This window comes from Aegilops tauschii, chromosome 5 (assembly GCF_002575655.3).
Source record: "Aegilops tauschii subsp. strangulata cultivar AL8/78 chromosome 5, Aet v6.0, whole genome shotgun sequence".
Taxonomy (NCBI): Eukaryota; Viridiplantae; Streptophyta; class Magnoliopsida; order Poales; family Poaceae; genus Aegilops; species Aegilops tauschii.
In genome coordinates, this window is record NC_053039.3 from 236325964 (window position 1) to 236339356 (window position 13393).

Here is a 13393-nt window from a genome sequence, read left to right on the forward strand (position 1 = left end):
GTTGTCTATGTACCCTTGTAGACCGTAAGCGGAAGAGTTATCACAACGCGGTTGATGTAGTCGTACGTCTTCATGATCGACCGATCCTAGTACCGAAAGTACGGCACCTCCGCGATCTGCACACGTTCGGCTCAGTGTCATCCCACGAACTCACGATCCAGCAGAGTGTCGGGGAAGAGCTTCGTCAGCACGATGACGTGATGACAACGATGATGAAGCTACCGGCGCAGGGCTTCGCCTAAGCACTACAACGATATGACCGAGGTGGATTATGGTGGAGGGGGCACCGCACACGGCTAAGAGATCAATGATCAACTTGTGTGTCTATGGGGTGCCCCCCTCCCCCGTATGTAAAGGACTGGAGGAGGGGGAGGGCCGGCCCTCTCTATGGCGCGCCCTAGGGGAGTCCTACTCCCACCGGGAGTAGGATTCCCCCCTTCCAAGTAGGAGTAGGAGATGAAGGAAGGAGGAGAGAGGGAGGAAGGAAAGGGGGGCCGGCCCCCCTCCTAATTCGGATTGGGCTTGGGGGGCGCCCCTGTAAGTGCATCTAGTGCCCCTTAGTGATTTTGGTGTATTGAAGACTTATAGGTTAAGAGACTAATGTGTTTATGAGTGTACACATGTCTATAAGTCTATGAGGAGTTTGATATTTACAGAGAAAGTCGAGCCCTAAAAATGAAGTTCTTTGACTGAAGACTTTGGATTTCTGAAGACTTTCTGAAGACTTTGAAAGTGAAGAAATTGGTGTGACCTTGAAGACTTGGTATTCATTCGAGGAACATGAAGCGTGAAGACTTTTATTTTCGTAGTTTCATTTTCTCTCTCTTGAGTCATAAGAAAAACCATACCGTTAAAGGGGGTTGAGGAAATACTAAGGAAAATTTTCCAAGTGATGCTCAACTCAAAATCCTACACCTACCAATCCCTTCGAGTGAAGCCATTGGAAATCTCATACAGTTCAGTCAATTTCTTCAGTGACAGAGATGAAGTTCTTCTGGTCGCTGAGGAATTTGTTCCGACTAAGGAGTTAGGAATTCGCCAGTGCGGATTGCCTACACAGTGAGGAACATGATAGCCCTGAGGAATTTGATACTCAAATTTCCGACCATTGATGTGCTATGCGCCAGCTATCCCAAAATATCTACCCACCTAACGGTCATATTATTGAAGGGCATTTATGTCTTATCATGTCGGGCTGCTCCCTAGGCTATAAATAGCCACCTCCTACAACCACTAGCTGGTTGGCTGCTCCGAGAGAAACTGACACTTGTCATTTGAGAGCATCCCATCCTCCGAGGACTTTGAGCGAAAATCATCGAGTGAGGAAAACCATAACCCAAACACCTACAAACCCAAAGTGTTGAGCATCACTGAAGAGATTGATCCTGCGTGGATATGACGCTTGTTACCTTTGAAGACTGTGCTTCTTCCAGATGGTTAGGCGTCATGGTCTAGAGCATCCAAGAGGAATTGTGGATCGCCGAGTGACCGAGTTTGTGAAGGTTCGGGAGTCACCTGAAGACTTACCACGAGTGATTGGGCGAGGTCTGTGTGGCCTTAGATCAAGGAGAATACGGTGAGGACTATGTGTCCGGGACTGTGTGTCCTCAGGTTTAAATACCTAGCCGCTCCAACCAGATGTACAACTGAGACAGCAGTTGGAACTGGTCTACCAAATCATAGTCTTCACCAAGCCTACCGGTTCTATTTCCTCAACTCTTTCATTTCCTCATTACTGTGTTGTGTGCTTGTCATATCTGTGTTTGAAGACTTTGACTGAAGACTTTCTCGATTTCCTCAGTTCAATTTCTTCAGTCTGTTTGTCTTCATCCTGTGTTATCCTATGATTACGCTTTCTGTACTCTGTGATTGTCTTTATTTCATCATGATGACCATGCTTGTATTCTGTTATGCTTACTTTTGAGTACTTATTCCGCTGCAAGTAGTTCTTCGCTAAGGAATTTCCTCACCCGCAAATTCCTCAGTGAAGAATTCATAAAAAACGCCTATTCACCCCCCCTAGTCGATATAACGCACTTTCAATTGGTATCAGAGCAAGGTACTCCCTTGTTCTGTGTGATTTTGGTTTAACCGCCTGGAGTTTTAGTTATGTCGACCACAGGAATGAAGACTATGTCATGCCCATCTTTGACGGTCACGAGTATCCCAAGTGGAAAGCCATGATGAAGAAGCGTCTCTTGGCGATGAACAGCGAACTGTGGACCGTCACTGAGATTGGTCTTACGGATCTGTGCAAGATGGCGGAAGCTGATGACATTCGCAAGTACACTCTTCTCAACCTCACGGCAAAGGACGTCATCTGCTCCTGTCTGTCTCAAAATCAGTTCAGGAACATCATGCATCTCGATCATGCGAAGCTTATCTGGGACCGTCTCTCTGAGGTTTATGAAGGTCATCGAACCCGTCATGATCCTTGGTTTGAGGACTTCAAGGAATCTCTCAAAGCGATGACATTCGAACCAGAATCATCATCCTCTACATCATGCCTTAAGGCAAAAAGTGCTGAGGTAACTGAATGCTACCTATCCGAGTCTAGTGATGATGAATCTGGTGATGAATTTGGACCCAGCTATGTCAAACTTGCTTCCCTTGCCACTAAACAACAAAGAGATTTGGAAAAAGTTCAATACATGCTAAATAGGAGCGATGATATGTTGGGTGAAGAAATGGATCAGTCAAAAGCTTTGGCTGAAAGTCTTCAGAGACTTCATACTAAGTATGACACCCTTCAAGATCATCATAACACTCTCTTATCTGATCATGATAAGCTTTCTTATGAATTTCTTCAAAGAAAGCAAGACCTTGAGAAGCTAAGAGTGAGTTATGAAGATCTTCAGAAGGAGCGCGATTCATTACTTGCTCAACAAATCAGCGCTGCTCAGGAAGAATTTGTTCCTCCATGTTTGAAATGCATTGAACGTGAATCTGCTAATTCTTCACCTGAATGTTCAAATGCTTCTAATGTTACAAATTCCTCACCTGCCTCTGCTATCACTAATTCCTCATCTGAGGACATTGCTAGTATCACTGTTGATGCAGGGCTGAAGGAATTGTACATGACAGGCATGTACAAAAGCCTCAAAGGGCATCAGACTCTTTGTGATGTGCTTAAAAAGCAGATCCTCAATAGAACCCTAGGAAAGAGGGTATTTCCTTTGAAAGGAAACTCAATGCTGATGGTACATATTGGAAGCCTGAGCAGTACCCCAAAACCTCATGGGTTGCTGCAAAGGGACCTCCAGTTGATCCATCCAATTTATCTAGCTTTACATGTGAATCTCCTCATTCTTCTGATGAGTCATTTGACTCCAACTATAAACTGTTCAAAAATCAGAATGGTGAAGTATTTGCTAGATATGTTGGCACTAACTGCAGGAACGGTTCCCCTATGAAGAAAATCTGAGTTCCCAAAAGGTGCCTTGAAAGTCTTCAGGTGAATGTCCTCATGACACCACCTGTGAAGAATAGGAACCCCAGATCAAATTCTACATATGGACCAAATTCTTCATATGGATCCAAGTCCTCATACGGACCAAATTCCTCACGTGGATCATATTCCTCAAAAGGATCAAAGTCCTCATATGAATATCATCGTGCTAACAACTCTGTTTCACAGGGAAGAGCTAAGGGCTATGAATATGAGCATTATTCTTCTAATCATTATGTTCATAAGTCCTCGAAGAATTTCTCTGCTTATTCATATGCTTACCCTAACTCCTCTTATGTGGAACGAAATGGATTGGCTTCTATGCCACCTTTCTCGTATGGAGCTCGCAGAGTGATGAACTCTTTGCCACCCCTTCAGATGTGGGTGGTGAAGAAAAAGAACTAATCTCTTCTGCAGGGTCAGGTCTCCAGACGTGCGTGAATGTTTGAAGAATTTGCTGGAGACCTGAAAAGTGCCTGAAAGGACGCAGGCTAATCATGAAGAAATGAACTTTCATTTCTCACATCCTCATACTGCTTTATCTGTTGCATTGCTTGATGAAATTGATCTGATGAATTGATGTCATATTCTTCACTGATGAAGTATATGAAGTTCGTAAGTTGCACTAATTCATTTGCGGGATGATCAACCCAAAGCCACTGAGTGGGTCCTCGATAGTGGATGTACAAATCACATAACTGGTGACAAGAATCTATTGATGAATGCTCCCTTATCACCATCGCATCTGAAGCATATCATCTTCGCTGACAAAGGCAAAAGTCAGGTATTGGGTCTAGGTAAGGTTGCGATCACAAAGGATCGACACATGGACAAAGTCATGCTTGTCGAGTCCTTAGGATACAACCTCATGTCTGTCTCAATGCTTTGCGATCTTGATATGGTTGTTATCTTTGGCAAGTATCGTTGTGTTGTGATCATGGAAGCTGACAATTCCAAAGTCTTCGAAGGCTTTAGGAGAGGAGACTTGTATATTGTTGATTTCTCTACAGGACCACAACCAGCTGTGTGCCTACTTGCAAAAGCTTCAGAAGGCTGGCTATGGCATCGACGACTTGGTCATGCAGGCATGAGGAATTTGCACACGCTTGCGAAGAAGAAGCATGTCATTGGCATTGAGAATGTCAAATTCCTCAAGGATCACTTATGCGGAGCTTGTGAAGCTGGGAAGATGACAAAGGCTAAGCATCCAGCGAAGCCTATCATGACCACTACTCGACCATTTGAATTGCTTCACATGGATCTCTTCGGTCCTAACCATTATTCTGCAATTTCAAATGATGCATCTCAATATGGCTTTGTTATTGTTGATGATTACTCTCGTTACACATGAGTACACATTGTTACTTACAAACATGAAGTGCAGGAAGTCTTCAAACGACTTTCCTCGAGGGCTTCAACCAACTTTGGTGTGAAGATCAAGCACATCAGAAGTGACAATGGAACTGAGTTCAAGAATTCTGGTCTTGATGACTATCTTGATGAACTTGGTATTTCTCACGAGTTATCTACTCCTTATCCTCCTCAGCAGAATGGCGTCGTGGAGCGCAAGAACAGGACTCTTGCTGAGATGGCTCGCACTATGCTTGATGAATACAAAACGCCTCGTCGTTTCTGGATTGATGCAATTGATACTGCGTGCCACATCATCAACAGAGTATATCTTCACAAATTCTTCAAGAAGACTTCCTATGAACTCCTCACTGACAAGAAACCCAATGTGAGTTGTTTCAAAGTCTTTGGTGCTAAATGCTGGATTAGAGATCCTCATCACAACTCTAAATTTGCACCGAAAGCACATGAAGGTTTTATGCTTGGTTACGGAAAGGACTCGCACACCTATAGAGTCTTCAACAACGTTCTTCACAAGGTTGTTGAAACTATAGATGTGCGGTTCGATGAAACTAATGGCTCGCAAAGAGAGCACCTACCATCTGTGATAGATGAACCATCACCTGAGGAAACTATCAAGTTCAAGGCTACTGAGGATGTCATTCCTACTGAAGAATCTGCTGAAGAATTCATTCTAGAACGTGAAGAATGTCAAGCTAATGCACCTGAAGAAAATGCTGAAGAAAATGGTGCTAAAGAAAATGCTGATCAAATTCCTCGACGACAACCAGCTCATCCTCGCGTTGCAAAAGAAGTGCAAGTTGAAAAGATCATCAATGACATTGAAGCACCAGGTCCTCTCACACGCTCAAAAGCTTCACATTTATCTAACTTTTGTGGGCACTATGCTTTTGTCTCTATCACAAAGCCCACTAAGGTAGATGAAGCATTTCTGGAGCCTGAGTGGATTCAGGCCATGCAAGAGGAATTACATCAATTCGAGCTCAACAACATCTGGGAACTGGTCAAACGTCCAGATCCTCGCAAGCACAATATCATTGGCACAAAGTGGATCTACCGCAACAAGCAAGATGAAAATGGCCTTGTGGTGAGGAATAAGGCACGGCTTGTAGCTCAGGGCTACACACAGGTTGAAGGAATTGATTTCGATGAAACTTTTGCACCTGTTGCTAGACTTGAGGCTATTCGCATATTCTTGCTTATGCTAACCATCATGATATCATTCTATATCAAATGGATGTGAAAAGTGCATTCCTCAATGGTAAGCTTGAGGAAGAAGTATATGTTGCTCAACCCCCAGGTTTTGAAGATCCAAAGAATCCTGACAAAGTCTTCAGACTCAATAAGGCCCTCTATGGCCTCAAGCAGGCCCCTCGGGCGTGGTATGATACTTTGAAGGAATTCCTCATGAAGAAAGGCTTCAAACCCGGTTCACTCGACCCTACTCTTTTCACCAAGTCTTATGATGGTGAAGTGTTTGTGTGCCAAATATATGTTGATGATATTATCTTTGGCTGTACTGACCAACGTTATAGTGATGAATTTGCCTATATGATGAGTGAAGAATATCAAATGTCTATGATGGGAGAGTTGAAATTATTCTTAGGTCTTCAAATTCGTCAACAGCGCAATGGCATATTCATATCTCAGGAGAAATACCTCAAGGATGTACTGAGGAAATTCGGCATGCAAGATTGCAAAGGCGTCAAAATTCCTATGCCCACAAATGGCCATCTGTGCACTGATGAAAATGGTATTGACTTCGATCATATGGTATACCGCTCCATGATTGGTTCTTTATTGTACTTATGTGCATCTAGGCCAGATATAATGCTTAGTGTTTGCATGTGTGCCCGATTTCAAGCTACACCGAAGAAATCACACCATAAGGCTGTGAAGCATATTCTTCGATATCTAGCTCACACACCAACACTTGGATTATGGTACCCCAAGGGCTCAGCTTTTGATCTCATTGGATATTCTGACTCTGACTATGCTGGTGATCGTGTGGACCGCAAGTCAACATCTGGTACATGTCATTTCCTCGGACGATCTTTGGTCTGTTGGTCCTCGAAGAAATAGAATTGCGTATCACTGTCTACTGCTGAAGCTGAGTACATTGCTGCTGGTTCTTGCTGTGCTCAATTGCTGTGGATGAAGCAAACTCTCAAGGACTACGGCGTCAACGTGAAGAATGTGCCTCTCTTCTGTGACAATGAGAGTGCCATCAAGATTGCTCACAACCCGGTTCAGCACTCGAAGACAAAGCACATTCAGATTCGTCGTCATTTTCTTCATGATCATGTGTTGAAGGGCGACATTTCTATTGAGCATGTGAAGACTGAAGAACAGCTAGCCGATATCTTCACCAAGCCCTTGGATGAGAAGAGATTTAGCAAGTTGCGGTGTGAGCTAAATATCTTAGAATCTTCGAATGTTCTTTGAAAAGGACACTCATCCTAACACTTATGCAAAATTGATGACTTGGATGTGCAACACATGAAGAAAAGTTTTTCTTCAATCAATGAAGAATAACACTCTTAGTGTGAAGAAATTAACGAAGAATTTGATTCTCAGAACCCTACGACAATTGTACGCGGTGTCTGAAATCATCATTCTTATACGGTGGGTCACGCCACCACCAAAGTTGAAAATCTTCAATTTGAGTGTTTTTTCAGTTTGAAATTCCTCAGTTGTTCATGTTCTTCAACTTTGCATTGTCTTCACTATTTCCGTCATTTTTCTTCATTAGCTATATATATATATGAGTTTATGTCCTCTACAGCATTCACTCATGGCTAATTCTTCAAGTTGCTTTTTCTGCTAAGTGAATGTGATCGGACCCTTCCCCCTCTATGCTAAACTCAACCCATTCTATTCACAAATTCTTCATGTGTCTATTTGAAACTCGTTCAAAATCTTCACTGTGTCCTTGTCAGCTGAAGAATTTGCGAACGGAACTTTTAACTTATCTTATCCAAAAAAATTGGCTTTGCCGCTCAAACCGTTCCGCATCCCACGAAATACTTATATATTCACCCACGATCTCACACGATCTCCACTTCTCAGTACGTGGGTGACACATGTCAAGCGAATGAGAAGGGTCAGGGGCACGTTCGTCCAAAATCTTCGGGCAAACAGTTTTTCACCGTGGCTATAAATACCCCCTCCCCTTCCTCACCTCCTTTACTCCGCTCAACCTCTCTCCAGCTCGAGCTTCTCAAACCCTAGCGCTGCCGCTACTTCATCGTCGCCGGTGAGGAAGAGCTTCACTGCCTCGACCTCGTCGCCGTCGTACTCGCGCCGATCGCGGAAATCTTCACTCCGCCGCCGCCGTAGCCGTCTTCCTCCGCCAAGTCAGGGCGTGGAAGATCTGCACTGACGAACTTCACATCTCCACATCCCAGTTCGTCGTGTCGTTCATCCAGGGTAATTAAAAGTTACTTTTACTGCCCTCTTTGATTCAAATGATTACTACAAAATCTTCAAAGGTGTTTTTCTTCAAATCCTCACACACTAAACACCTCACATGTCATATGTTCTTGATTCGTTTCTCTAAGCAATAATTTTTCTTCAAGATTCCTCAGTTGTGTGGATCTTCGATCTATACAACTCTGGAACCTAAGACAAAGAACGCTTAGTGAAATTCTTCAAGACTCATCTGGTCAAATTCCTCAAACTTGTTCTTTTTACAAAACCTTCTGAGAACACATATGACCTCTCCAAATTCCCCGCAACTATACTCTGTTCACAGGTACTCATGTTCGCTGCTGAATCACTAGGTTCTCATCAACTTAACTCATTTGCAGCGTTCCTCGAGGAAAAGTTGCATACTTCTTCAGAGAATTCAATTGTTCAAATTCCTCAACTGAAGAAAATGGTTGATGGAAAGAAGCCACAGAAAGGAGGAAAGAGGCCTGAAATCAGTACTGCCTTTGAGATCCCTAATGACATATACAAAGACTATTGCACTCCTGATGAGGCCAAGTTTGGTAAGGAGGACAAAAATCAGCGCAAGGTGCGCATACAGAGGATAGAAAGGAGATGGGCAAGGGAGTGGAGGGAGTACAGATATGTTACTCCCAAATACATGAAGAAATTCACACTCAATCCTCCATGCCCAAGACCTCCATTGGCACCTGGCCAAATAGCTGATCCCACCAGCCTCAAGCGTGGTGAGGATTATCCTGATGAATGGGCCAAGCGCCAGGCCAAGTTGGCTAGACAGGCCAGAGAAGCAGTGAGGAAATTCAACGAAGACTCTGCTGCTGCTGCTGCCGCTGAGGCCTCTGTCAAGCCTAAGAAGGTCATGTCAAAGAAGCATGCGCACAAGCCAAGTGCTTCGCCGTCAGTGACATCAAGGCCAAGTTCCTCAGCTATGCCCTCATGGCCAGAATCCTCAAAGCCCTCACGGCCAATTCCTCACGCTGCTCCTGCTCCTCCAAAGTCCTCAGCTGCTCCGACCAAGTCCTCAGCACCTGTGCATCTTGCCACGTGCCAAAGGACTACATGCATCTCTATTGCCTCAAGAGCTTCTGCTAGTTCCTCAGCCGCACCAAATTCTTCAACTGGCCCCTCTCTGCTGAAGACAAAGGCCACTGTTGGACGAGGTTCTCGCCCAAGTCCTCACAAGAAGCAGGTCGCCTTCCAAGTGTCGTCTGATGGAGACGAAGCTGATGATGAGGTACTTGCTGAAATCATCAATGATAGGCAAGTCAGGGCCGCTAGAGCCAAGGGCACAAATGTGCCTCTGCTTTTGGATCCAAAGTTGATCCTCGACTACATTGATCTCTGGCACAAGGACCCAAACACTCCTATGCCTGATTTCAAGTTGACTCCTGGCCAAAGTCATATGCTGACTGCCTTCATCCAAGAAGAAAAATGGAAATATGAGAAGGCCAGGCAGATCAAGAAAGCACAATACAGGAAGGAGAACTTCTTGAAGAAAAACGTTGTCTCTATGACAACTGACGAACTTGTGAAGATCCAATCTGAAATCAAAGTCCTCAGCGATGACTTCAATGCTTACTATGCTGATTGGCAAGGAGCCAAGGTCAGGTTTGTAAAACTGACTGAGAAATTCACTTCAAAGGTTGCAGCTCCATCGCAACCAGAAATTCCTCAGGCTGAAGCATCTGCTCAGCCGTCTGAAGAACATGCCAGCACCGCTGATGACATTCAGGCTGCTGAAGAAAATGTGAGTTCCAGGGCTGATGACTGCATTTCAACCGCTGATGAAATTGCCAGGGCATCCACTAGTGGTGCGCCTGAAGAAAATGAAGAGGTCAGGGCAACTGCATCAGTTGTGCCTGAAGAAAATCAACCACATTCCTCTGCTCCTCCTGCACCTACACCAACTCCAATTCTTCCATCTGCATCAGATGCAAAGAAGACCAAGGCTGTAGAGCGTGCAGCAGTGAAGAAAAGGAAGGCATCTACTTCATCAGATTCTTCAGCTCCGAAGAAGATGAGGACACTGACAAGCTCAGTCGAGAACCCAATTGATGTCGTTCCTCTCACTACCTTACCATCAAAGGCACTAGTTCCTTTTGATGAAGAATATGTGATCCCTAGCGGATCTGATGAAGAAAATCCTTCTGCTGCTTCGTCAGAGCAGATGGATGAAGAAATTGAAGTGGATGAAATCCCTTCAACACCAGTTGTCTCCTCGCCTATGCCTCAGTTTACTGCTGAAGAGGCCGGCGTTGAAGAAACGGAAGATGAAGATGTGGACATTGGCTGTACCACACCCGTGCTAAATGGTGACTTTTGGGAAAGTCAGCACCCCAACTCTCCACTCTTCACACCATTGCAACAAATTCCTCAGTCCCCAGCAACTACAGTTCAAATGGGATCTGATGAACCACATGCCACACCGTCTGTCCATGAAGAAATTCCAGCCACTAGTGCTGAAGAAAATTTAAATGAAGAATTGAAGACCCAGGTTGTCACTAGAGTAGAAGCTGAAATTCCTCAGCCTGAAGAACCTGAGATTGCGATTCCTGGGGTGATAATGCAATTGACTGATACTCCTCAGCCCAAGCCAAAGGATCCATTCTCAAAGAAGCAGAAATTCAAGGCTGATGATTTCTTCGGCTAGCACGTGTTCTTCACAGACTACAATCCCTATAATTATGCTCGTCTTAGAAGGAAGCGCTTCTGGACCGCCAGCCAGGCAAACTTCTATTCTTCACTGCTCTTCAACAAGGACAAAGTCTTCGACCACGAGCATATTCCTCATGTGGACATGGAATCACTGCCATGCTTCACACATGTCCTCAGTGTGCTTCATGACACAGGCCTCCTCAACTTTTGCACAGACATAATTGATTGGAATGAAGAACTCATTCTTCAATTCTACGCAACACTGCACATCACAGGAGATGCTGACGATGTGAACTCCTGGGTTTTGGACTGGATGACCGAAAACACTCACTACAAAGCACCGGCCTCTGAATTACTTCACGCCCTGCCCATCAGTCCTCCACCTGAAGGAGCTCGTTGCATGTACCAAGAGCCTGAGCTTACTGATCACTATATGCAAGTGTTGATGAAGCCATTGAAACCTGGTCAAGCCTCAAGGACAAAATTCCTCGTGAAGGAATTGCAGTATGTACCAAGGACAGTCTATCGCATTCTGACGAAGACTATGAGTCCAATCAAAGGCCACGACTCATCTGATGAGGAAACTGTTGGCATCATGAAGAATCTGGTATTCAACATCATTCATGGCATTCCTGTCAACTATCACGATTTCTTCATGAGGACTCTGGTAGATGTTGCTGTTTCACCCTTTGAGCTGAAGCCTTATGCACCATGGATTATGAGATTCCTCACAACAAGGTCTTCACTCAACCACAAGGCTGATTTTCAGAATCACCTCAGCTACTTGCCCCCGATTGAAGTCCTCAAGCGGGCCTATTCCTCAGCTGACGAAAAGCGCAAGGCACCAGCTGTTATTGATGAAGGCATTCGTCCATTGGATGGTCAATTTCGCAAAGCTGCATCTTATTCCACCAATGATGACTCTGCCACTCATGATTGTACTGCTCATGCATCCAAGCCAAATCCTCAAGCTACTGCTCCTCGTGTGATGACTGACCGTGAGCTTCTGCTAAGTCTTCACCAGAAGGTGGATCGAAACCATAAATGGGTTAAGCATAAGTTTGGTTCAATTCTTCACAACATGACTGCTACACATAATGCAGTGAAGAAAAATCATTACTACCTCCATGAAGTCTTTGATCGCACCTGGGCTATTCTGTCACATGTATATGGTGAAGAAGATCTGAAGAACATGGGTCTCAAGGAAGACTTTGACTGGTCTGCACCTCCATCGAAGAAATACAAGAAGGTCAAGGTTCCTTCCTTGGTGGCTAGCTCATATTCTTCATCGCGCGACACCGATGAGCATGAAGACTTGGACGACACTGCAGCAGGCCCTACATCAACAAGCGACCCCAACAACGCTGGCGCTCCTTCATCAACTTGATATTCTTCAGGGGCATTAGTCCTCATTTTCGATCCTTTTGGTCATTCGATGACAAAGGGGGAGAAATTTGAGTTACTCTTCAAGCGGGTCTATCATATATGGGCATTTTTTTGCTAAGTTACAACTCTCGTTCTTCTGAAACTTTGCTGGATCGAGTTGTAAACTTAAACTCTATGGTGGCCTGATACTTTTGTTGTGATTTTCTGCATGCTTATTCCTCGCATGTTAATGCACGCATGCTGAATTACATCAGTCACCATATTTCATCATGCATTTCAAAATCTTCATATTATATGTCAAATGCGTGTATGAATTACGAGATATAGGGGGAGATCTCCATGATTCAACTCTTCAAGTGTGCATTGCTTCAAAAGTAAATTCCTCACTATGCACATCTCCAGGGGGAGTTCTTCTATATCTTGCAATCAAATTCCTCAATATCAGTATTTACACTTCATATGTTTATCCCCATTGAAAACTTAACCTATATTGTCATTAATCACCAAAAAGGGGGAGATTGTAAGTGCATCTAGTGCCCCTTAGTGATTTTGGTGTATTGAAGACTTATAGGTTAAGAGACTAATGTGTTTATGAGTGTACACAGGTCTATAAGTCTATGAGGAGTTTGATATTTACAGAGAAAGTCGACCCCTAAAAATGAAGTTCTTCGACTGAAGACTTTGGATTTCTGAAGACTTTCTGAAGACTTTGAAAGTGAAGAAATTGGTGTGACCTTGAAGACTTGGTATTCATTCGAGGAACATGAAGCGTGAAGACTTTTATTTTCGTAGTTTCATTTTCTCTCTCTTGAGTCATAAGAAACACCATACCGTTAAAGGGGGTGGAGGAAATACTAAGGAAAATTTTCCAAGTGATGCTCAACTCAAAATCCTACACCTACCAATCCCTTCGAGTGAAGCCATTGGAAATCTCATACAGTTCAGTCAATTTCTTCAGTGACAGAGACGAAGTTCTTCTGGTCGCTGAGGAATTTGTTCCGACTAAGGAGTTAGGAATTCGCCAGTGCGGATTGCCTACACAGTGAGGAACATGATAGCCCTGAGGAATTTGATACTCAAATT